The sequence below is a fragment of the Simochromis diagramma genome, unplaced genomic scaffold (assembly GCF_900408965.1).
Source record: "Simochromis diagramma unplaced genomic scaffold, fSimDia1.1 OVJJ01000216.1, whole genome shotgun sequence".
Lineage (NCBI taxonomy): Eukaryota > Metazoa > Chordata > Actinopteri > Cichliformes > Cichlidae > Simochromis > Simochromis diagramma.
In genome coordinates this window covers 6,083,214-6,089,213 of record NW_024386883.1, presented here as the reverse complement: position 1 = coordinate 6,089,213, position 6,000 = coordinate 6,083,214, and positions in this window count along the sequence as shown.

Sequence of the window (6,000 nt, the reverse complement as noted above, 5' to 3'; positions counted from 1 at the left end):
AAACCCCGGATCCTCCCACTGACATGCCCGCTGCGAAACTCCACCTGCCCCCATTCCTGCTAAACAAATGAAAATAGATTTAACCACTTAAGCCCCACCCCCTGGTACCGGGGCAAAGAGGAGGAGATCACGTCAAATCGGTTATAACATGGGGTGAGAAATATAAGCCCCAACATGTGTGGTATTCACAGAAACCTCAGAATCTCAGCTAAAATCTCATATAAACCATTTCTACAACTACCAAACACAACGAAAACAAGCCATGATTAAACGAGCAGTTACATAAATGCGCACAAGACCGCTAAACAAACAAAACTGAACAAGAAATTCTTCAAACTTCATGTAATCGGCTAAAGAAGGCTGGTTATCTTCCAGAGCTATTACTGACTCCAAACACCAAGTTTCACCACGCTCTGATCAAAATTCACTGAATGAGCTGCCCTACTTTGGCAAAACGTCTTACTGTAAATAGTTTATGCACATTTCTGCTGTCACAGAGTAATTCTAGCACAAATTTAAGTAGGTATGACGGTTTGCCATTTAATGTTGCCCATCAGAGTACGCTTGTAGCTAGGACTGGGCAATATGACCCAAAATTCTTATCTCGATATTCTTTAGCTGGGTGGCGATATACGATATATATCTTGATATTTTTTAAAGCCATAAAGTAAGAACAAAAAGAGAGCTGTGTCCCAAGAGCTAACGAGACACAGAAAGCAATGCAGACTAAACTCAAGACACGTAAACTTAACACAGAGACTTCAGACATCGCAACAGGGAGGGAACATAGACACAGAACAGAAGGCGGTCAGAACACAAAACAGAAACCAAACCCTAAGAACAAGACAATCTTAAGAATTAAATGGCTCACTTTAGCAGGTGAAGGCTAAGGCTTGGAGGGGGAGGTCTGAGTGACTGGCAGAGGAGCGTTAGATGTTCTGACCTGAGTTTTTAAGGATCTGCGTGAGTGGTGGTGGCAGGAGGGCAGGCAGGTTAGTGTGATTGGTAATTACTTCCTGGAGTGTGGCTGAAATACTATGAGGGTTATGATGAGAATCCAAGAGGTGAGTTTTAGTGGTGTTGTCGTGACGTAGCGAGCCAATGGAGCTAGGAGCAAAGGAGATAAGGTAAGCAAATAAGAACTTGGCTCTCGAGCTAAGAGTGTGAGCCTGTTACCAACCTAGGTGGGTTGATGAACTGGCAGTGAAATAATGGTGAAACTGGCCATAAATACCCTCTGCTGATTGCCACAAATTAAGTCCAGGTGAGCTGCCCAGGTGAGAGAATGGCAGGCTCGACCCGAGACAAGTAGAGGAGGCAGGGATCCACACAGGACACTCCCAGCTGCTCATATTGACCAAGACAGGGCGATGCAAAAGTTGTTGAAGGACATCAAATATTAGTGAGGGTGCATATATAATTTTCAGTCTGTTTGTGTACTTTTAGGCCTGCGTAGATTAGCGGAAATCCAAAATCATTTTTAATCATTCCACCCTGGAAAAATAACTGTTCAAAGAAATAATAAAACACCACAATTACCATGACATTCAGCTCCATGGTGAGTGGATGTAAACTTTTGACCACAATCGTAACCATGACCTTTGGAGAGCTGAGTTTCACCTAACCTAAGGTGGTCTTTGATATTTACAGCTTGTATATTAGAATATTACAGGCTCTTTGCATTCACGCCTTTTATATTATTCATGAACTTTTAACTATAAAAGTCCTTTCCCCTCTGGGCAGAAAGAAGATCTTTAGCTGCCACAGAAGTGCCATCTGTTGTCGACAACTTTCCTTTCTGCTTTACATTATTCTTCCAAATTTCTTCTTACCTGATAATAACCCTAAATATTGTATAGCCACCAATCTCTTTTCCAGTGTTTCCAAATGAGTCAGATAAATGGATTAATATTTGAGCTAAAAGAGCAACATGTCTATAAAGTATGTCCAGCCTTTTGCAATTACCAAATCAAACATCAAAAGCAACATTATTATTGATTGTTCACTTCCATTGAAACACATTGAAACATTAACATGAAAAATACATGACATGAATGCTACTGTGGCGACCTCTTGTGAGGAAAGGGAGTAACTGAAAATAGCTTTCTCTTTATTGCATGAATTTTACCTTTGTGATATATGGGTATGGAGGGCTTTGAATGCCAAAATGAATGAATAAAATAAATAATTATGTCATGGTCCTTAGTCTGACGACTCAGTGTTTTGTGTTTCTTTATATCATCCTATGTTCTTGTTTATTCTGTTATGTCTTTTGTTTAGGTTTGCTATGTGTTTGGGTTTTGTTTTATGCCTGCCTGTGTTCCCTCTGTCTGTCCACGGGGTCTGCTTGTAAGTCTGTTAAGTTCAGGGTCTTGTCAGGTCCTCTGTGTCTGTTAGTTTCCTGTTTTATTCTGAAGGTCCTTGTCTCATGTGGGTGTGTTCAGTTTACGTTTCCCCTGTCTCGTCAGCTGTGGTTTGTTCCAGGTGTGTTCCCCTCCTGTCTCCCATCCTCTGATCACTGCTGTGTGCATTTAAGCCCTGTGTGTTCGCCTACCTGTTGTCGGTTCGTCTGCGTTCATGTCCTCCGTCACCCTGAGTGGTTTCCCTGCGTCTCTCTGTCCCTTGCCATCCCTCTCCCCGTCCGGTTATCATTTCAGGTTTGCTTTTTAGTTTTCCCAGTTTAGGTTACTCTGTTCTGTTTCTCGCCTCCCTGGCCTTGTGCATTAGTTCCACCTCCTTCAATAAAGCCTCCTCACTTCTGAAGTGCCTGCGTTTTGGGTCCTTAAATAATTCCACACGACTGCTGCCCCAGCCGTGACAAATTATCTATTAATTAAATGTGTCAATAATTAATGCATGCATTATATAAATAATGAATCAAATATGTCATTATTTCTTACAATTGTAAATAAATAAATAATTTCTTAAATGTTTTAAATGATTTGACATTTAATTAATTATTTATATATTTAATTCATGAATTAATTCCAATTTTAATTAATTGGTGACCCACTTAATTAATTATTTAATTATGTATTAAATTCATTCATTCTGGCACTCGAGGCCCTCCAAAGACGGTATAGATGCAGTTCAGTTTTATTGTTAAACAACATAAGGTGAGTGTATAAATTTAAAGCAAATGGTAGTGAGAAAAAAAGAAGTTACCAAAGTGTACCGTACAGCATGTTCATCAGAGCTGATCTTAAAACTCATCCACCAACCTATAGTTATTTATATATATAAACACACACACACACACACACACACACACACACACACACACACACACACACACACACACACACAATAAATAAATACTCAAAGCTATCAGACGACATGTGCATTTATAGTGGAACGATGAGCTGTCATAGAAGTATTCTGCCAGAAGATGGCATCATCCTCAATCTTTACTGCAAACAGAATTCACCCGCTGAATTCAGGCAACTCCTGCCTTGCAACTCTGTTTGTAAGATCTTTTTCCATAATTATATTTTTTCCCTTATAATCGATGTAAGCACAATAAAGGAATGCTGAGAGAAGCTTCATGAGAAGATATCACTGCACCAGGGTTTTAACCCTGTTGTCGTGGTCTGAAGTAAGCATGAGAGATATGTTTTATTAATGTTTACAGCCAAGCTCAACACTTAAATGTGGATTTGTATAGATCACAGATATTTAGCTCATACTGCAAATTATAAGGAGTTCTTACGGAGACTCAGATTTCCTTGGGAACACTGATTTGTATAAATACTGTTGGTGTATTGTTTGGAAGCAAAGCAGAAGTGATGCTGGCATGGTTAATGCCTCACACGCACACACAAACACACAGAGAGTGGTGCTTTTCACTACTGTAACCACAGCCCGCTCTGTCTGTACCCAGTCTCTTCGAGAAAGAATAGCTGTATTCATGTTAAATGTGGCCCGCGTTACTGTGACACAGCATGGCTGCAGGGAGGAGAGGAGGGACAAAAACTACACAGGACTCCACTGGTAACACAGAAACAGTCAGCATCTTCAGTTTGAATAGCTCTTTATGCTTCTCTCACACTGCACTGCTTTACACCTAGTGATATTCTCAGACAGATATCTTTTATTTCTTTAACCACTGAGCAAATAACACATGTAACATATTTTGTTTGCTCAGTGTGTCGTTAGTAGACGAGTACATGACGTTTAACACGTTTGCAAAACTCTCCCAGGGCAGCAGGCTGGGTTGTTCTCTGTGCTGCTCCTCCTGCTGCACTTTGGTCTACTCGATGTTGAGCAAACTCGGCAAGTGACTCAATGCCATCACGTTGTTGTTTTTTTTGTTTTACAAATCAGAGTTTATTCTTTCTCGCTGTGTACGACTGTATCTGTAACTTTGAATGAGTCAACATTCTGACTTACTTGACGTGTTGAACACGAGAAACAACACAAGCTTTAATCAGGGGTTTTTATCCAGTGAGAAACTGTTGACTGTCACCTCACAGGAAGCATACTCCTGCACACAGACATGCTTAGTTGTTGCATCTGTAGTGTTTTTCTTTCAGTGTACCCATACTCATTTTTGAAGCGTCATAAGATGTACTGCAATACTTAATAATACTTAATATTTTGTACACAAAAAACTGCAGTACCCCTCACATTTTTAAACACCTGAGATTTTTATACGCAGCAATAATTGCGCATCATTACTGCGTGTATCAACTATAAATATGTTATTATTCATATTTATTGCTGATACTTCATTTAAGCATTTAAGTTCATTTAACTAAAACAAGTAAAGGAGGAAACAACATTTCGATCCTGTGTGTGCGTCCTGAACAAATTGCAGACTTGACAATAATGTTGAATTTGAAAATATTGCTTTATAGAGTGCATCAATAACTTATGCAGCAATCTTACACATCAGTTGAAAAAGTCTTTGGATCATTTACTGAAACAACAACTTTCAGTAAAACAATAAAATTCTAGTGTCAGCGGCACTGCTATTATATTATTAGACTTTTTGCATCATTTTGAATAATCAGCTTTGTTATTACAAGAGTGTTTTTACAAATTTAAGTAAAATCTATTGAGTTTTTTTCTTATTTGTGTAGCACAGCCTTAAACACTTAAAACATCTCTACCACCGCTAAAATTGGTGGATTAATCTCCCACCTGATGTGTTTTTGTATATTTAATGAAGCCGTGCAAATTCTGTGCATCACAGCATACCGCAAGATGTTTCCCACATACTCAATTACTTTTTTTTTTCCAAATGTGTACTGTGATAGTGTTGCTTTCTTGTTAGTTTGTACCGCCTGTCTGATTCCACCACCAGATTGAGATGATGTGTAATCTTGGTACACATTCATCTTTTCTACAGAGACATGAAAATAAGGAGCTTTCAGCTTCAGGAGGTCTAGAGTGATATCTTGATATGACTCAGAAAACAGATAAAATCATTCAGGCTCCCGCTACTGGTTTCTACTATTCTACATCATGCAGTCATGTGAAAAAGTTTTCATAGCGCTCTATGGAGTCATCTGAAGTACACTCCTACTGCTTCCATAAGGATAAGTAGCAGTCAGCTGCTTCTAATTAAATGGACTTGTTTAATTGATCATCAGCAAGTGTGAGCACACCTATAAAAACAGAGGTTTGGACAGTTTGCAGATCTGGAGCAATCAGCTGTGTCTAAAGGATTCAGTTAGCACGTTAAACACTAAATTTCATGGCAGTACAATTAGAAAAATACTAATAAAGGGGCTTGTTTTTTTGCCAGTAGAAATGCTTTTCTCTCAAAAAACAAAAAACACAGCAAGATGGTTTAGGTTTGCAAAGCTGCATCTGGACAAACCAAAAGACTTTTGGAGCAATGTTCTTCGATGAAAATCAAACAGCATATCAGCACAAACACCTCGTACAAACTTTCAGCATGGTAGTGGAGCAGTCATGATTTGGGCTTATGTTTATAGCCACAGGACCTGGATACTCTGCAGCTTCTCTGTTAACAGCACCATCATCCCAAATTTT